We start from the raw sequence: 21249 nt of genomic DNA, 5'->3' as shown, positions 1-21249 counted from the left end.
AGAAATCACATGTCTCAGTTCAGCCCTCTTTAAATATACCTCTCTGCCCCTCAGAGTGCACTGGCTATCTCTGTTAAAGGGATTATTTGGGATGTGTGGGGTGTTTGGGGACAAAGGCATTTGAGGTTAGCCCTCTGTAGAACCTCATAGCTATGAACTACAGAGAAACTCCAAGTGAATTAGCAAGAAAGAAGTATTCTATTTTGGCAGACTGATTGGAATGGGCCACACCTGGCCTGTTCTGAGTGATGTATGCTGCTGATGTCAGCAGGAGAAACCACTCTCAGATCAAGTTTGAAGGACCTCCCCTTTTGGGGGGAGGGAGAGTAAATACTCACTGAGGGGAGCTCAGTCTCTTTCTGATCGGGGAGCTGCAGGAGCGGATGAGAGAGAGGTTTTATTCCTGGCAGTTTGTCCTGTGGGCCCTGGCTGCATAGCTGTTTCCTTTTGAAGCCACGGACCCCAGGTGGTGAGTTAATAAACCAGCCCAGCTCTTTGAATTAGCTGAGCAGGAAGCGAGTTTGGGGATTGTATAGGCTTTAGTTAAAGTTAGGGGGATTATCCATTTTTCTTTTTCCCTATTCCCTTGTCTTTGACTTTATTAATTTCACCCTTGCTGTGTATTTTATTCCCATTAATAAAACCTGATTTGTTTTTGGAAAAGAGGCTGTTACTCTCCTTTCTTATTGGCCTGGGAGAAACATCTAAAAAGGCAGTTTGGAGGGGAGGAAGTATTGGACCTAGAGGTCCCTCATTATTTTCTGAACCCCAATATTACAGTGAGCCACCCAATTAACTCTCTACATATTAAACTTGGCCCTCACACTATAAATAGCCCACAATGAGATACTCTCATTATGGAGAATAACTGTTAAAAGGAAGTAGAGAGAACCCTTTATTGTAATGTATTATACATGGTACCAGTGATTTATCTGCATTTTTATCACAGTTTATATTTTCCCATAAATTAGACCTAGCTGCTTGTGTTTATCATATGTTGAGATAACATTATTTCCATTGCATTTTCAGAACAAAGGACTTTCATGGTATTTGGTTTAATGTCAAATATAATTTCTTTTCACACTGTTTTAATATAGGTAGTGTCTTCTGCTTTCAATTTAGGTGCTTATTTCCTTCTCTCCCTTTCTCTTTCTTTCTAAGTTTTTACTGAACCCAGGAAAGTAGAGATTAATTCAGAATTGAGTTCAAATTCTTCCTCAGACATCTAACTGACTATGTAGACCTGGACAAATCACTTAATCTTTCAGCCTCAGTTTCCTTATATTTTAAATGGGAATAATAATAGCACTGACCTTATAGGGTTGTTGTGAGGCTCAAATGAGATAATTTTAAAACCTCTATATAAATGCTAGTTATTTATATTTATCTCGGCAAAGGCAATCTATTTTTTATTTGCAAGAGTTTTATCATTTCCTTTTTTTGAAGTTAAAAAAATGTATGAATCCATTTCTTTAAAAAAAAAATACAAAGAAGATTTCCCTCCTCGCCCCAGTCTTCCTTTTCTTCATCTTATCCTGTTTTTATTGGTTACTTTAAGTAAAGAAAAACATAATGGAGAGCCTCCATACTAAGTCACTGATAATATAATAATAAATAGTCATGGTGGCACTTTAAAAGGAGAAAGGAAATTATTCTTTTTGATCAAACTAAGCATGATATACTAATATATTTTATATAGAAAGGTATTCAAGCTTTGCTTCCTCACTAGTCATTAAGAAGGACTTTTATAATATTTGTAGTATTGTTTGGATTAGGGATGTAACTCAAGGTTGAGATGCTGTGGTTGTACTAACTTTCACTCCACGGAGAGGAAGTGGTATGAAATTGTTGGGAGCAAATGTGTTATCTAGACTCTACTCATATGATAGCTTTGGGAAATAGCCTATACTGTAATGAGAATCTTTTCTGTATCTAAAAATGTTAGTTGTATTCACCATTGTTAATACTATAATACTTTACAGAACATTTTGAATGAAATGGCATGCAATCATATAGGCATACACTCTTCTTTTCTCTAAGAATGTTAAGATACTGTATTTACAAATAGTCCATTTTAAAAAAGAGAGAAGCTGAGTTGTCCTAATTCCAGACTTGTTTCTGGCTCTGCCTCTTGAGATAGTCATTACTATGTGACTTTTTTTTTTTTTTTTGGTGAGGCAATTGGGATTAAGTGACTTGCCCAGGGTCACACAGCTAGTAAGTGTTAAGTGTCTGAGGCTGGATTTGAACTCAGGTCCTCCTGACTCCAGGGCCGGTGCTCTATCTACTGCGGCACCTAGCTACCCCTACTATGTCACTTTTTTTTTTTTTTTAGTGAGGCAATTGGGGTTAAGTGACTTGCTGACAGTCACACAGCTAGTAAGTGTTAAGTGTCTGAGGTCGGATTTGAACTCAGGTACTCCTGAATCCAGGGCTGGTGCTCTATCTACTGGGCCACCTAGCTGCCCCTACTATGTGACTTTTGAGGCCACTGTTCCATGCAATCCAAGTTGGAAGACTTTTAAGCTTTGGGGAGGAAAAAAGGCCTAAAAGCTAGGCACAAAGTAAGTGGCCATCAGTTAGGGGAATGACTAAATAAACTCATGTGTGAATAAAATGGAATATTATTGTGCAGTAAGAAATGGTGAATATGAGGAATCCAGAGAAACATAGGAAAATTTGTATTAACTGATACAGAGAACTAGAAAACCAATGAATATACAACATGTAAATGAAAAAGTCACTAAAATTCTGAACAATTAAAGACAAAAAATAAAAAAAAAAACCCCAACCCAGTCATGGTCTTAGGAACAGATAATGAAGTTTACCTTCTTCCTCTTGGCAGACAGGAAGGGGACTATGAGGGCCGATTATTGCATACATTGTCAGACTATTTTGGTCTGGGGTATAAGGGGTGGGAAGAGTGGTGATATATCCAGAAATGACCATGATATGATAGAAAAAGGCATCCATAAAACTTAAGAAAGTATGCTTCAGTTTTCAGGCACCTTCTTAAATCATTTAGAAAAAATAATGTTCTCTTTATATACCAGTTCTTAATTACATATATTCTGTAGCATATACTATGGCAAGAGCTTAGAATATTTAAATCCATAAATGACCCCCAAAACTTGGTTATGCTTTTCCCCCCCTTTTAAACCTCAAGCTCCCATGCATTAAATCTTTTGCTAAATCTGAGGATAACTGGCAATCTGAACTCATTCCTCCTTCTCTCCCCGTATCTATTTGATCTTCTGTATCTGGAATGAAAAGAAAAGTTAAGAAAATAAATAATCAGCCCATGAAATTATCAGGGCTAAGTTAAGCTAAAAATTATTTCCTTCCAGTTCTCAATCTATGATCTTTCCCCAAAAGAAATTTACGCCAAGGTTAGTCTATATAGAACTATCACTCACCTAGGGAATGAGACTGGATCCTTCTGGACTTCCCCTATTGGCAGGTCAGTTAATTTTCAAATAAGGCCTAACTCATTTCCTTATTCTTCCTATTCTTCATTTCCTTAGGGTGATTCTTTCACATCCATAGGACAGATAATAATCCATATCAGGAGATGAAGGGCAGATCAGGCTGTAAAGGGTATTATTCTATCACTTATATATCATAATGCACTGACCTAATTGCTGATGTCAGAGCAGTGACATCAAGCAGATTTGAGCTGAGTAAATAGAACCACTGAACTTATGGAGGGTACTTAGTAACAAGCAGTTATTCATAAAGGTTATTGATCTTCCCCACCCCCTCTTGTTCTCTGAGATTGTGGAAGAAAGAGAGGTGAATCTAATGATCGCATAGTCTACTGGAAAGAAATTTGAAAAATGGACTTTGGAAATGGGGGAATGAGTCTAGAGCAGGGCTTCTTAACTCCCCCCCCAACTCCATCATGGGTCTCTTAGGCAAGTCTAGTGAAACTTATGGGATCCTGTTTCAGAATGTTTTAAAATACATAAAATTAAATATATAGAATTACAAAGGGATTATTCTGAATTATAGTTAACATATTAATTAATACATTAATAATAATTGTATTGAATATAATTATATTGAATAATATATTGAAATATAGTAATAATGTCAAATTATACTGAAATACAGTTATAAAAATATTTTTTAAAATAGCTCATGGACCCTAGGTTAAAAACTACTACTCTGCAGTCTTGATTCTTTGGGGTTTTCTATAAAGTAATATATTTAAAGAACACTTTGAGATCCTGTGCTAATAGGTTTTATTCAATTTAGTCAATCCACAAGCATTTAATAAGTGCTGATTATATATTACCTTAGGCTGTAAGTATGCAAAAGACAAAAAAATTCATCTTTATCCTCAAGCTTACATTGTAATGAGAGGATAAATAAACAATATTTATACAAAGTAAACATCAAGTAATTTTAGGAGGAAAGGCACTCACAGGAGTCATCAGGAAAGGACTTCCTGTAGGACGTAGCTTTTGAGATGAGCCTGGAAGGGAGCTAGAAATTTCAAAAGGAGAGGTGAGGGAAAGTCTTCCCAAGCAGAGGGGACAGCAAAGGTGTGGAGGTGGGTAATGGAATGCTGTATACAGGGAAGACCAAACAGGCCTATTGGGTTGGACCAGAGTGCATGAAGGGGAGTAGTGTGAGATGAGCTGGGAAAGATAGGTTGAAGCCAACCATGAAGTTGTATTTTAGCTTGGACTTAGAGGCGATTTTTATTGTTTAGTTGTTTTAGTTGTGTCCTACTCTTTGTGACTCCATTTGGGGTTTTCTTGGCAAAGATACTGGTGTGATTTGTTATTTCCTTCTCCTGTTCATTTAACAGATGAGGAAACTGAGGCAAATAGGGTTAAGTGACTTGACCAGAGTCACACAGCTAGCAAAAGTGTCTGAGGCTGGATTTGAACTCAGGACAATGAGTTCTGACTCCAGGCTTGACACTTTATCCACTATGCCACTTAGCTCCCCTGAAGAGAGGCAACAAGAAACCACAAAAACTTCTTGAGCAGGAAATTGACATGGTCAGATCTTTGCTTTAGGAATTTAAGTTTCACATCGATATGGAGAATAGATTAAAGAGGGGTAAAATCAGACATAGGAAAACCAATTAAGAAGCCATTGCCTAATGTGATAAAATAAGAACATGGTATCTCTGCAGATGTTATTAAAAATGACCTCCTCCGATAGAGTATACTATGGCTTTAAGAGATATTGTCTTGGTCCTTCTCTTGTTTAGAAAGAGATTATTTTTTTCTTTTCTGGGTCTATTTTTATGTAATGGTTAAAACCACTGCTGGGCGTAAGGTGCTAGAGCACTACACCCTTTCCCTTTCCACTAAGATGATGATTATTTGCCCTGGACCCTTGTACAAGGTGAACTGGTTCAGTTGTAGGAGCATTTGACCAGTTAAAATAAGGGTCAGACTCCTTTTCTCTGTCTTTGACTCGTACACCTACTGTGGAGCCCCATAGGAAGATTTACTTGAAACTTAGGTTGGCTTCACTTTTAGGGTCTTGTCAAAGTAGGGGGAATGGAAGGATTAATGTACAATGTAAATCAGTTATGGGACTGGTACTTATTTCCTCTACACCAAGAAATGCCGAACACAAAGGGTTCTTTTTTTATTTTGATTGGCTCTGTAGTGTCTAAACTTCCTTTTGACAAGGTAGGTCAGGGTTTAGGGCTCCTCTGGCCACTGATCATCTATCTGTCTTTTCCAAGAAGCTCCGCAGTAGGTATCTGGAACTCCTAAGTACAGCCAGCAGTGACTAAGCATTTAGTCACTCCCTTAAGGCTTCTCAGACTCATAAGCTCATCTCCAAGCCGAGACAGGCCTATCTTGAGCCTGATGTTTTGTTACTTACAATCAAGCAAAGTTGCACAAAGCAAAAGAGGCAGTCAAAAGCCCAGCCTCAAACTCATCTAGCTGAGTTTCTCTAGATACCATGTGAGAGTAGTCCCTATGTTAGAGAGGAGCAAAGGCCACTCACATGCTTGACTGGCAGAAAGAGAGAGACTGGCCATGCTTCCTGCTAAGGGGCCAATGAGAAAATAGTTCTGTCATCCACCAATTATCCATGTCCTTCAGAGCTGAGTCATACATGTCCTGCTGGAAGCGGCCAGGGGCTTCTCATCCCCAAAGCCCCCAGGTGCTCAGCTGACACACATGATTGGTGGGAAACAGGGAAGCTGTTCATATACCCTTACATTTTGTAACATCCTCTCCTCCCTCCCCTTTCTTTGCATTGTAATAAAGTTATATGCCATAGCAAAATTGGGATTTTTATTGAACAGAAGAATAATTTTGTTTTAGGTACAGTCTTCCTGGAGGTAGCAAGGAAAATAAACAAGTACACCTTAGAGTCTATTAAGTTCAGTCCCCTTATTTTACAGATGAAGAATTGAAGCCTAGAAAAGTTAAGTGACTTACTCAGGGCCACACAGTTTATAAGTCTCTGGAGTAGGATTTGAATCCAGGTCTTCCAGATTCCAGGTCCTGTGCTCTATTCATTACTGCATGCTGTCTCCAAGAGATGATGACTAAATGGATTTTCTAAGGTGCTGTCCTACCTACAGAGAATGTAAAATATAAGGCAGACACTCACTGAGGGTGGGTACCACTGAGGTGGCAGAGATGCAGGTCTGTGCATCAGAGTCATTTTGACCCTGGAGGGGCGGGGCAGAGGAGTTGGCCATGATGTCTGTTTTGGTTGGGGCAGCTAGAACAGAGAATTTCATTTTCTGCTTCTACTCATAACCTCTTCTTTTTTTTTTTTCTTTTTCCCCCTCAGGGCAATGAGGGTTAAGTGACTTGCCCGAGGTCACACAGCTAGTAAGTGTCAAGTGTCTGAGGCTGGATTTGAACTCAGGTCCTCCTGACTCCAGGGCCGGTGCTTTATCCACTGCGCCTTCTAGCTGCCCCTTTATAACCTCTTCTACTCCCACTTTGCTCTATGACCAGGTCCTGCCTTGATCTTTCCTACCCAGTTTTTGCTTCTGGTTTCCTATGGAAATAGGCTGGAGATGGTAGTGATTTTTTTCTCATTAAAATGAGAAATAATGGTTGACAAGCAAATAACACATGACTTATTTGTTCTTATAGTCTCTGAGATTCAGAACTGGGATGGATTTTAGAGGTCGTCCATTTCTGTCCCCTTCATTTTATAGTTGAGGAAGCTGAGAACTCAAGAAAGGAAATCATAGAATTGTAGATTTAAAGCTAGGGACCCCAGATGCCATCTAGTTCCTTACTCTTCTTTTGTACAAGAGGAAAATGAGGCTCTGAGATGTATATGACTGGCCCAAGGTCACACGGGTAGTGTGACCTGAGCTGGCATTTGACTGACTCTAAAGCTTGCCCTGATCTAGCCATGCCGTGTTGCTTTGAGCTCCTTTCCTGTGTCATTCCACAGATTATTATGTGCTCAGGTATTATGTGCATTGTTCCCAAAGACCCTGTGGGAGCTTTGGAGCTCATCACTGAGGGGCTTACAATGGGAGCAACGAGTCCCCTGATTGATTGGCTAGAGCTGAAACTGATGACTCAGTGGACCTTTTAAAAAAAGATACAGCTTTAGGCTTAATTCTCTTGACTGTAACTCTCCAAGTGACTTGTGCTTCCAATGAGGGGTGGAACAGGTTGGTACAGGTCTGAAGTCAGGAACTGAATTCAAATCCAGCCTTAGACATTTTTTTTTTGTGTGACCCTGAGCAAGTTACTTAACCTTGGTTTGCCTTAGTTTGACAATAATAGCACCTAGCTCCTAAGGCTATATAATAATTGTGAAGTGCTTAGCACAGTCCTGGCACATAGTAAGGTGCTATATAAACATCGTTGTTGTTCTAGTATCATGGCATGCCTTCTACTGCTCCCTTCTTGGAGCGTGGGCTCAAGTACATGGGCTTTTGGCTTCTTTTTCCTGCCTCTTTGTGCTCATCTGAATAAATTCTCCACATGGACGTGTCCAGAACTAGTGGTAACCTTATGCATTCCAAAAGACTTAAAGGTACTGGGAGGCCTGCAGAAGTGGTAGTGATTAGTGGATAATGGCAGGGGAAGCTTCTGCATGAGAGAAGACAGCTACTGGAAAGATCAGGCTCAGCTATTGGATTGAAGTTCTGCTGGGGTGAAGTACCCTGATTAGCAGTCTGGTAAAACTGCTTCATGTTCTGATAAAGCTTAAATATTAGCCTCCTGACTCATTATAACCATAGTTATAACTTAGGTTACTGAAGCTTGTTAATCCTATTAGTTCTATTCATGTGTTATGATGCTTTAATGCTTAGCATCTCTTTTTTATTAAGGAATGAAATACTGACCCTTGTACAATTCATATCATGATCATATAGTGAATACTTTTGTTATCTTCCCCTATCCCTTTCATTTTTAGGAAATCCTAGACTTGCCATAATTTTTGTTTAAGGGAAAATTATACCCAGAGTAACTGAAATAGGGGATTTGATCTGAACTCAAGTCACAAACTTCAATGGCTACAAGATGTAAGATTCCATAGGTGGTTCGACCCTGGGCAAGTCACTTAACCCTCATTGCCCTGCAAAAAAAAAAAAAAAAGATGTAAGACTCCAGGTTCTGTGGGCCCAACTATAGTACCTCTATATTGGATATAAATTCAAGTTGTGATAGAATGATATTTTGTATGGCAGAGATTTATGTCAGTTATTTTTTGTTTTTGTTATTCAGTCATTTTTCAGTTGTGTTTGACTCTCTGTGACCTCATTTGGGGTTTTCTTGGTAAAGATGCTGGAGTGGTTTGCCATTTCTTTCTCTAGCTCATTTACAGATGAGGAAACTGAGGCAAACAGGGTTAAGTGGCTTGCCCAATGTCGCAAAGCTAGTAAGTATCTGAGGCCAAATTTGAATTCAAGAAGAAGAGTTTTCCTGACTCCAGGCCTGGCACTCTATCCACTAGGTCCCCTCACTGACTGTAATCATTATTTAGAGAACTGTATAATGAGTTAGTCATGGAGTGAGAGTTGGGGGAAGGAGAGAACTGGTCTATAGGATAGTCCTTGAGTCAAGATATTGGACACTGCTGTCAATTTTAGAGGAGCGTTCTTTGTAGAACTGTTATCTTAGTCATAGCTGGGGAGAGAATGATTCCCTAAGCCCTACCGAACTTTTAAGCGGGTTTTGTTCCTGTTTCATTATTCTATGGTTGAATAATGCTTAAGAGTTGACTTTGATCAGGACCTACTGAGACAATTTGTAGTAGAAAAAGTAGAACCTTATTGAAAGAGAAATCTCCTTTATTCTTTTTTTTTAACTTTTTTTTTTTGGGGGGGGGGTTGGCAATGAGGGTTAAGTGACTTGCCCAGGGTCACACAACTAGTAAGTGTGAAGTGTGTGAGGCTGTATTTGAACTCAGGTCCTCCTGAATCCAGGGCTGGTGCTTTATCCACTGCACCACCTAGCTGCCCCCTCCTTTACTCTTTTTTTCTCTTTAAATAAAAGTATTTTATTATTTTCCAGTTACATGTAGAAATAGTTTTCAACATTTGTTTATATAAGATTTCCAATTTCAAATTTTTCTCCCTCCCTCCCCTCCCTCAGCTCCCTCCCTCCTCCCCTTGATAGCAGGCAATCTGATATAGGTTATATATACATAATAACATTAAACATATTTCTTCATTAGTCATGTTATACGAGAAGGATCAGAGCACAAAGGAAAAACCTCAAGTCAGAAAACCAATAGCATCAAAAATAAAAGAAATAGTATGGTCCAATCAGCATCCATATTCCACATTTCCTTTTTTGTTTTTTTTTTCCTGGATTTGGAGAGCCTTTTCCATCATGAGTCCTTTGGAACATTCCTGTTCCATTGGATTGGTGAGGAGAATCTAGTCTTATCACAGTTGATCAACACATAATGTTGATGATACTGTGTACAATGTTCTCCTGGTTCTGCTCATCTCACTCATCATCAGTTCATGCAAGTCCTTCCAGGTTTCTCTGAAATCCGCCTGCTCATCATTTCTTACAGCACAATAGAATTCCATTACATTCATATACCACAACTTGTTCAGCCATTCCCCAATTGATGGACATCCCCTCAATTTTCAATTCCTTGCCACCACAAAAAGAGCAACTATAAATATTTTTGTACATGTGGGTTCTTTTCCCTTTTTTATGATCTCTTTGGGGAAAAGACCCAAGAGTGTTATTGCTGGGTCAAAGGGTGTGCACAGCTTTATAGCCCTTTGGGCATAATTCCAAATTGCTCTCCAGAATGGTTGGATCAGTTCACAGCTCCACCAACAATGCATTAGTGTTCCAATTTTTCCACAGCTTCTCCAACATTTATTATTTTCCTTTTTTGTCATATTAGCCAATCTGATAGGTGTCAGGTAGTACCTTAGAGTTGTTTTAATTTGCATCTCTCTAATCAATAGTGATTTAGAGCATTTTTTCATATGGCAATAAATAGCTTTGATTTCTTCATCACAAAACTGCCTGTTCATATCCTTTGACCATTTCTCAATTGAGGAATGACTTGGATTCACATAAATTTGATATAGTTCCCTATATATTTTAGAAATGAGGCCTTTATCAGAAGTACTGGCCATAAAAATTATTTCCCAGCTTTCTGCCTCCCTTCTAATTTTGGATGCATTGATTCTGTTTGTACAAAACCTTTTTAATTTAATGTAATCAAAGTCATCCATTTTGCATTTCATAATATCCTGTCTCTCTTGTTTGGTCATAAACTGCTCTCCTTTCCAAAGATCTGAAAGGTAGACTATTCCTTTTTCTCCTTATTTACCTATGGTATCACCTCTTATGTCTAAATCATGTATCCATTTTGACCTTATTTTAGTATAAGGTGTCGGATGTTGGTTTATGCCTAATTTTTGCCATACTATCTTCCAGTTTTCCCAGTAATTTTTGTCAAATACTGAATTCCTATCCCAGAAGCTGGGGTCTTGGGGTTTATCAAACAGTACATTACTAATGTCATTTACTACTGTGTCTCCTGTGCCTAGCCTATTCCATTAGTCCTCCACTCTATTTCTTAGTCAGGACCAGATAGTTTTGATGACTGTCACTTTATAGTAGAGCTCCAGATTTGGTACAGCTAACCCACCTTCCTGTGCATTTTTTTTATTATTATTTCCCTTGATATTCTTGACTTTTTGCTTTTCCAGATGAATTATGTTATTATTTTTTCTAGCTCTATAAAATAATTTTTAGGTAGTCTGATTGGTATGGCAGTGAATAAGTACCTTAATTTTGGTAGAATTGTAATTTTTATTATATTAGCTTGGCCTATTCATGAGCAATTGATATCTTTCCAATTTTTTAGATCTGATTTGATTTGTGTGAAAAGTGTTTGGTAATTGTGTTCATAGAGTTCCTGGGTTTGTCTTGGCAAGTAGACTGCTAAGTATTTTATATTATCTACCATTACTTTAAATGGAATTTCTCTTTCTATCTCTTGCTGCTGAACTTTGTTGGTCATGTATAGAAATGCTGATGATTTATGTGGATTTATTTTATATCCTGCTACTTTGTTAAAGTTGTTAATTGTTTCCAGTAATTTTTGAGTTGATTCTCCAGGATTCTCTATGTATACCATCATATCATCTGCAAAGAGTGACAGTTTTGTTTCCTCCTTGCCTATTCTAATTCCCTTAATTTCTTTTTCTTCTCTGAGTGCTAAAGCTAACATTTCTAGTACAATATTAAATAATAGAGGTGATAATGGACATCCCTGTTTCACCCCTGATCTTATTGGGAATGCCTCTAACTTATCTCCATTACATATAATGCTTGCTGATGGTTTTAGGTAGATACTGCTTATTATTTTAAGGAAAGCGCCACCTATTCCTAAACTCTCTAGTGTTTTTATTAGGAATGGATGCTGTATTTTGTCAAAGTTTTCTATGCATCTATTGAGATAATCATATGATTTTGGTTAGTTTTCTTATTGATGTGGTTGATTATGTTGATAGTTTTCCTAATGTTGAACCAGCCCTGCATTCCTGGTATAAATCCCACCTGGTCATAGTGTATTATCCTGGTGATCACTTGTTGTAATCTCCTTGCTAATATCTTATTTAAGATTTTAGCATCGATATTCATTAGGGAAATTGGTCTATAATTTTCTTTCTCTGTTTTGTCTCTGCCTGGTTTTGGTATCACCACCATATTTGTGTCATAAAACGAATTTGGTAGAACTCCTTCTTCACCTATTTTTCCAAATAATTTGTATAATCTTGGAATTAATTGTTCTTTAAATGTTTGGTAGAATTCACCTGTAAACCCATCTGGCCCTGGGGATTTTTTCTTAGGGAGTTCATTAATGGTTTGTTCAATTTCTTTTTCTAATATGGGCTTATTTAAGGATTTTATTTCCTCTTCAGTTAACCTGGGCAGTTTGTATTTTTATAAATATTTTTCCATTCCATTTAGATTGTTAAATTTATTGGTATACAGTTGGGCAAAATAGTTCCTAATTATTGCTTTAATTTCCACTTCATTGGTGGTAAGATTACCCTTTTCATTTTTGATACTGGTAATTTGGTTTTCTCCTTTCTTTTTTTTTAAATCAAATTAACCAGTGGTTTATCTATTTTTATTGTGTTTTGTTTTTTTTCACAAAACCAGCTCTTAGTTTTATTGATTGATTCTATAGTTTTCTTGCTTTCAATTTTATTAATTTCTCCTTTAATTTTCACAGGATTTCTAATTTAGTATTTAATTGGGGATTTCTAATTTGTTCTTTTTCTAGCTTTTTAAGTTGCATGCCCAATTCATTGACCTCCTCTTTTTCTTTTTTATTCATGTAAGCAGTTAGAGCTATAAAATTTCCCCTAAGCACCGCTTTGACTGTATCCCATAGATTTTGGTATATTGTCTCATTATTGTCATTCTCTTGGATAAAGTTATTGTTTGTTTCTATGATTTGTTGTTTGACCCACTCATTTTTTAGAATGAAATTATTTAGTTTCCAATTGATTTTCAGTCTACCTTTTCATGGCTCTTTATTACATGTAATTTTTATTGCATCATGATCTGAGAAGGATGCATTTACTATTTCTGCCTTTCTACATTTGACTATGATGTTTTTGTGCCCCAATACATGGTCAATTTTTGAAAATGTGCCATGTACTGCTGAGAAAAAGGTATATTCCTTTCTATCCCCATTCAATTTTCTGCAGACATCTATCATGTCTAACTTTTCTAGTATTCTATTCACCTCTTTCACTTCTTTCTTATTTATTTTGTGGCTAGATTTATCTAATTCTGAGAGGGGAAGATTCAGATACCCCACTAGTATAGTATTACTGTCTAATTCCTCTTGTAACTCGTTTAACTTCTTCTCTAAGAATTTGGATGCTATACCACTTGGCGCATACATGTTTAATATTGATGTTACTTCATTATCTATAGTACCTTTTAGCAAGATATAGTTTCCTTCTTTATCTCTCTCTTTTTTTTTTTTTTTTTTTGGTGGGGCAATGAGGGTTAAGTGACTTGCCCAGGGTCACACAGCTAGTAAGTGGCAAGTGTCTGAGGCCGGATTTGAACTCAGGTCCTCCTGAATCCAGGACCGATGCTTTATCCACTGAGCCACCTAGCTGCCCCTCCTTATGTCTTTTAATTAGATCTATTTTTGCCTTTGCTTTGTCTGAGATAAGGATTGCTACCCCTGCTTTTTTGACTTTAGCTGATACATGATATATTCTGCTCCAGCCTTTTACCTTTACTCTGTGTGTATCTCTCTGCTTCAAATGTGTTTCTTATAAACAGCATATTGTAGGATTCTGGTTTTTAATCCACTCTGCAATTCGCTTCCATTTTAAGGGAGAGTTCATCCCATTCACATTCACAGTTAAAATTATTAACTGTTTATTTCCCTCCATCTTCTTTTCCCCTTTGTACTCTTTTTTCCCCCCTATTCCACTTGCCCACTGTTTTGCTTCTGACCACTGCCTCCCTCAATCTGCCCTCCCTTTTATCAGCTGCCCTTCTTTTTCTTGCCCCTTTTCCCCCCACTTGTGCCCTCCCTTCTATCAATACCTCCCTTTTCCCCCTTCCCCTTTTGTTTCCTTAAAGAGTAAGCTAAGTTTCTTTATACAAATGGGAGTGTATTTTATTTCCTCCCTGAACCAAGTCTGATGAGAGTAAGGTTGCAACAATGCCCACCCCTCCCTTCTTCCCCTCTGTTGTAATGGTTTCTTTTTGTGCCTCATCCTTTGATATAATTAGCCCCATTCCACCTCTCCCTTCCTCTCCTCCCTCTAGTCTTCTTTTATTCTGTCCCTTAAGTTTCTTTATATCATCACATCAAAGTTGATTTAATAACAATACCTTTACTGAGATACAGATCTCAAGAGTTGAAAGTATTATCCTCCCTCATATGGACTCAAGCAGTTTAACATCATTGAACAACCCTTTTCTCCTCCTTGTTTACCTCTTTATATTTCTCTAGAGTCTTGTATTTGGAGATCAAATTTTCTGTTCATGTCTGGTCTTTTTCTCAGGAAGCCTTGGAAGTCCCCTAGTTTATTGAATGTCCATCTTTTCCTCTGAAAGAGAATGATCAGTTTTGCTGGGTAGTTGATCCTGGGTTGTAATCCAAGCTCCTTTGCCTTCCTGTATATCATATTCCAAGCCCTGTGATCCTTTAATGTTGAAGCTGCCCGGTCCTGTGCAATCCTGACTGTGGCTCCATGGTATTTAAATGGTTTCTTTCTGGCTGCTTGGAGTATTTTCTCCTTCACCTGATAATTCTGGAGTTTGGCTGCTATATTCCTTGAAGTGTTCCTTTTGGGGTCTCTTTCAGGAGGTGTTCAGTGAATTCCTTCAATGATGATTTTATCCTCAGCTTCTACAATTTCAGGGCAGTTCTCCATAATAATTTCCTAGAATATGATGACTAGACTCTTTTCTTGATCATGGCTTTCGGGTAGTCCAATAATTCTCAGGTTATCTCTCCTGGGCCTATTTTCCAGGTCAGTTGTTTTTTCAATGAGGTATTTCACATTTTCTTCTATTTTTTCAGTCTTTTGATTCTGCTCATCAGATTCTTGTTGTCTCATGGAATTATCTGCTTCCATCTGCTCAATTTTAATTTTTAAGGCCTTATCTTCTACACTAAGCTTTTGCACTTCTTTTTCTGTTTGGCTAATCTTTTCTCTCATTTGGCCAATTGTATTTTTTTAAGGAATTGTTTTCCTCAGTCATTTTTTGTGCTTCTTTTTGCAGTGTAACTCTCATTTCTCTTATTTCTTTTTTCCATTTTTTCTTCTACCTCTCTTATTTGATTTTTAAAAGCCTTTTTGAGCTCTTCAAAGATGGCTTTTTGGTCTTGAGACAAGATCATCTTCCCTCTTGAGTCTTCACTTGTGGGTGTTTTGACTAACTCATCTGCATTTGTTTTGGTCTTCCCTTTCACCATAGAAGTTGTCAATGGTAAAGGTCCTTTTTTGTTTCTTGCTCATGTTGTAGGCTATTTTTAAACTTATCAAGTTGAAGTCTGCTCCTGGGGCACAGGGTTCATGGTTGCAAGCTTCTTACTGCTCTCAGCGGCCCCACTCTTGGCGGGCCCCACTCTTGGCGGGCCCCACTCTTGGCGGGCCCCACTCTTGGCGGGCCCCACTCTTGGCGGGCCCCACTCTTGGCTGTGTCAAGTTGCAACAGTGTTGAGATGCTACTGAGCCGAGCTTTGCTAAGGTGATCTGTCAGCTGAAATGAGTGGTGCTAAGCCACGCTGAGCTGAGCTTTACTGAGGTGAGCCGCCCTCCCCTTTTACCTCAGGTGAGACAGACCTTTTCTGAAGTCTTCTAAATTATCTCACATAGCAGGATTTTGCTCTCTTTTTGTAGGTTCTGTAGTTCCAGAATCTATTTAGAGGCTTGATTTAATGTTGTTTTTTTGGGGGGGGAGGGGTTGGTTTTTTTTTAGTGAGGCAATTGGGGTTAAGTGACTTGCCCAGGGTCACACAGCTAGTAAGTGTTAAGTATCTGAGGCTGGATTTGAACTCAGGTACTCCTGACTCCAGGGCCGGTGCTCTATCCACTGCACCACCTAGCTGCCCCTTAATGTTGTTTTTGAGGGAAATACGGGAAAGCTCAGGAACTTCCTAGCTTCTCTCCGCCATCTTGGCCCCCTCCTTTACTCTTTAGGAAAGAATACTGTAACGATTGGAATGACGCCACCTGCTGGAGACTTACTATAGAAAAGCTGTGCCATGAAGTGAAGGTCTTTGAGGGCAAGACCAGGAGTCTTTTCTTTGGCATCAGGAAGTGATGTTTGCTTGTGGGAGGAAGAAGTGGGGAGCCTGGCACTCTGACTCACGCTCTTTCCTGAGGACTCTGGTGGAAAAGGGAGTGAGAAATGCACTCTCCCTTTAATAGATAGATGAATGTAGGCCTTTCTCTCTCTCTTTACCAAATTCTTATTCTCCTTAATAAATGCTTAAAAGTCTAACTCTTGCTAAAGCTTATAATTTATTGGTGACCGCTCATTAGATATTTTAGACAGACTAGCTAGAATTTTAGCTTTAACAATACATTGGGAATTTTGTGTCATTAAACACTTATTAAGCAGCTGCTATGTGTCAGGCACTGTGCTACGCACTTGGGGATACAAAGATGGATTGCTGCCTCTCTGCCACCATCTTGACTCTATCCCCAGGAACTGAGCTTGGTAAATGTCCCTTTGTAAAAACTAATCCGAATGTTAAGTGGTTAAATGTAACCAGAGTGCTAGTTACTACTGGTCCCTTAAAATGGGGCAACATAGTTGGTGGGGGCTTGAGCCAGTGGCAGAGAGGAGACTCCCTTATCCTCTCAGGGTACTGGAGAATGGTGATGGGGACCAGAGTCAAACTATATTTCTTAATTATTGGGCAAGCACTTATTTAACAAAAATAATTTGCCAGTCATGTTAGATAATGAATACTCCCTACTCTCAAGTAGCTTACATTTTATTAGAGGAGAAATCTGTATGTATAAGTACATGTTTGTTTATTTTTTAATGCATCTCTCACAGAGTCTACAGATATTGTTAATATAGCAAAGGGCATACATAAAATGTTGAAGAAAAGAGGTTAGGCTGGAAGTTTGGAGTTCAGTTGAGAAAATGTCTTGGTGTGAGATGTCTTGTCCTATGGAGTCAGGGAAGAGGTTTTATCTGTGATCTGTGAGGTTCTATGAAGAATCTATGCAACAAAGAAAGAAGGTGACGTTGTACATCTTATGAGAACTATTATGAGTGTTGAAAGTGACTTATTGAAAGACAACTTGTTTCTCTGCTTCTCATCTCCAGTCTTGTATTTCTTAGTTTCTTAGACCATAGATATATTCAATGTCTTCTTTGCTCAGATGACTTTTGTTATTGGTGATGGTAATCTTATTCTCCTTGCCTATGTTTTTATTAAGACATATTAAGTGGGGCAACTAGGTGGCGCAGTGGATAAAGCACCAGACCTGAATTCAGGAGGACCTGAGTTCAAATGCAGCCTTAGACACTTGACACTTATTAGCTGTGGGACCCTAGGCAAGTCACTTAACCCTCATTGCCCCTGCAAAAAAAATAAAACAAAGCAAACAAAAAAGACATATTAAGGATTCCATTTGCATCAATGCCTATGTTACTTCAATCTGAGAAATATCCCTGAGGGCAGAGGGGATTCCTGTGAACTTCAACTGCTAAGCAGGTTGTTATCCTTTGTTAGTGCTTTCTCACCTTTATAATCTGAATAAACACACCAGGCTGTCTGTATGAGTAGGTGATAAAGGTCTGTGTCTGCTTGGTAGGGAAGGTGGTACTGCATTTGATCAGAACTGTCATAACTCCACCAACAGTTTTAGTACCAAAGTAAAGAAAAGTGATGTCCAACAATCTTAGATTTCTCTCCAGACAAGATGGCACAGCCTGGACAGCTGCACCATAGGCATTATCGGGATTGATATTCTTGTTGAGCTCCTTGTCAGTGAAGAAGTCCTGTAGAAGTTTCTGGATCTAGGGGATAGGGGTGGAACCAACCGCCAAAATGATGTCATGAATCTGTGACTTAACTGGTTTGTTATCCCTTAGGGCCTTTTCAGTGGGGTCTACTGTGCCATGGATGAAGTCATTCAGCCTTTCAAAATGTGCATGTGTGATAAATGAATAGAAGCCAATACTTTCCTAGAGGGAATTATTTTCAATACTGACCTGGGCACTGGAAGAAAGGGTACACTTTGCATGTTCACAAAGGGTACACAGTTGGTGCACAGCAGGTGTTCTCATTGATGTTCTTCTTGTGTTTTTGCTTGAATTCAGCAATGAAATGGTTAACTATGCAGTTGTCAAAGTCTCCTGTATTTGAACTTCAAAGTGTCTGTGTGACTCTGACCTTTTCATCAGAAATGCTTGGAAGGTTCTCTATTTCATTTAAGGTACATTTTTTCTTCCATAGTATTATACTATGCTCAGTATTGCTGGGTGATTTATTCTTGGCTGTAATTTTATATCCTTTGCCTCCTGGAATATCAGATTTCAAGTTCTCTACTTTTTTATAGTGGTAGATGCTAAATCATTTGTGATTATGACTGTGGTCCTTGGTAAAACTCGTTCTGGCAGCTAGCAATATTTTTTCTTTAATCTGGAAGCTTTGGATTTTGGCTATGTTTCTGGGAGTTTTCACATTGGGGTTTCTTTCTATATGTGGCTGGTGGATCTTTTTTATTTCCACTTTGATCTCTGGTTCTTAGAAATCTGGGAAGTTTTCTTTTAAGATTTCTTGAGGGGCAGCTAGGTGGCACAGTGGATAGAGCACTGGCCCTGGAGTCAGGAGTACCTGAGTTCAAATCCGGCCTCAGACACTTAACACTTACTAGCTGTGTGACCCTGGGCAAGTCACTTAACCCCAAATGCCTCACTAAAAAATAATAAAAAATTAAAATTAAAAAAAAAAAGAAAGATTTCTTGAAATAGGTTGTCTGGGTCCTTTTTCTTTAGTATATATTTTTTTTGGTCATTCTCATATTGCAGTGACTTTTAGTTTTTTCTCATTGATCTGTTTTTCAGGTCAGTTGTTTTTATTGAGATTCCTTATATTTTCTTCTTATTTTCTATCTTTTTGTCTTTTGACTTAATTTTTTTCTCAGCTTTTATTTAGTCCTTTCTGAATGTCAAGGAGTTTGTTTCTTGGGCAAGATCCTGTTCCTCTTGTGCCAAGCTGTTAATTCTTTCTAATTATTTTTTTCCATGGGTTCCATTTCTTTTCCATTTTTCTCTCTCAAGCACCCTCATTTCATTTATAAAAACATTTTTAAAACTCTTGCATTGTCCTGTCTAGGAATTCTAGTTGAATTTGTGCCCAAGTTGTGTTTTTCTCTGAGGCTCTGCTTGTAGATATTTTGGAGTCACTTTCTTCTTCTGGGTTAGTGTTGTGAGAGCCAAATTGGATATATGGAGCATTAATCTCCCCCTTTAAACTTTCCCCATACATATATATAGAGAGAGATATAGATAGATATATAGATATAGATATATATATATATAGATAGATATCTCACAGACCAATAAGAAAAAGGAGCCACTGAGCTTTAATTTGTGAGGGATCAGTTTTTGTTTTTTGTTTTTTAATTGCTTGGGAATTAATTAGACAACAAGAGCTGAAACCAATTAGGGAAATAAGGAAGGAGAAATACAAATGAATAATCTTAGATCTAAGCTTAGTCTATTCCTTTATAAAATTCACCGAATCCCAAACTGCCCACCAGACCATGAACTCCTGAAAAGACGGAACACCAAACCATGTGCGCTCCTTTCGATCCTGCTCCGCCACTGCTAAATTCACCGCCAGAGAGAAAGAGAACTTCCGTTCCTGCCCTCACTTTTAAGTTGGCATCCCAGAAGTTCCTCGTGTTCTCCTCCCCAAAAGGGAGGTCCTTCAAAAGCCGCTTCAGTAGCATGTGCAATCTCCGAAATGATTCAGCTAAAACTTCCGATATTAATCTTTACCACAAATAATTTTTACCACAGTGTCTTAAGGGTTCCTGTTCCAGAGATCTGAGCTATCCCACTACTATTTATTTCTGAACTCCTGGGTATAGTTGCTGTCTTCCGTCTGCCAGGATCTGTGACTAGAACTGGGTAGTAAGTACAAAGCTGTCAGTTGGTACCTCTTCCCCTTGGAGTGCCCTGGTGTGGGACCTCCTCTTGCAGGTTCATTGCCTCTTCCTCTACTGGAGTACTCTTCATGAGCTTTCCTTACCAGGCCCCATTCTCAGTGTCCTCAGATCTCTCTATCTTGCTATGCTGCCTTAGGCTGGAAAAATGAATCACTGTGACTTTTTTTTGGATGTTCCATCAGGAGTCGGTCTGGTGCATTTTCTAAATATCTTTGGAGGAGTTTTTATGGGCTACCTGATATACTGCTTCTTGCTACCCCGTCATCTTAGCTTCACTTGCCATCCTGTCTTTCTTTTTTTTTTTTTAAGTAATTAACATTTCTGGGGCAGCTAGATGGCGCAGTCGATAGAGCACCGGCCCTGGAGTCAGGAGTACCTGAGTTCAAATCTGGCCTCAGACACTTAACACTTATTGGCTGTGTGACCCTGGGCAAGTCACTTAACCCCAGTTGCCTCACAAAAAAACAAAAAACAAAACAACAGCAAAAAAATAAAGTAATTAACATTTCTATTTATAGTTTTGGGTTCCAATTTTTATCCCTCTTTCACTCTCTCCCCTCCCCCTTCCCTGATGCAGTAAGCAATCAGATGTAGGTTATATGTGTATGATTATGTAAAACATTATCATAGTTGTCATTTTGTATAAGAAAACTTGAATAAAAGAAAAATGAAAGTGAAAAATAGCATGCTTCAAAGTGAAAAATAGGGCAGCTAGGTGGTGCAGTGGATAAAGCACCGGCCCTCAATTCTGAAGGACCTGAGTTCAAATCCGACCTTAGACACTTGACACTAGCTGTGTGACCCTGGGCAAGTCACTTGACCCTCATTGCCCCACCAAAAAAAAAAAAAGTGAAAAATATCATGCTTCAGTCTGTGTTCTATCAATATCAGTTCTTTCTTTTGAGAAAGTATATTTTATCAGTAGTCCTTTGGGATTGTCTTGGATCATTGTATTGTTGAGAATAGTTAAGTCATTCACAGTTCTTCATCAAACAATATTTCTGTCTCTGTGCACAATGTTCTCTTGGTTCTGCTCACTTGACTATATACTTCAGTTCATACAAGTTTTTCCAGGCCTTTCTGAAATCATCCTGCTTGTCATTTCCTTT

General features: G+C 38.5%; 1 pseudogene; it reads right to left on the bottom strand.

Moving 5' to 3' along the window:
• Positions 1–7840: 7840 nt before the first annotated feature.
• On the bottom strand, positions 7841–20233 carry LOC122738670 (annotated as a pseudogene).
• Between the last annotated feature and the right edge of the window lie 1016 nt (positions 20234–21249).

This window comes from Dromiciops gliroides, chromosome 2 (assembly GCF_019393635.1).
Source record: "Dromiciops gliroides isolate mDroGli1 chromosome 2, mDroGli1.pri, whole genome shotgun sequence".
In the NCBI taxonomy this organism is placed as follows: domain Eukaryota; kingdom Metazoa; phylum Chordata; class Mammalia; order Microbiotheria; family Microbiotheriidae; genus Dromiciops; species Dromiciops gliroides.
Note: the sequence above shows the minus strand (reverse complement) of the source record. Positions and strands in the feature narration are given on the sequence as shown.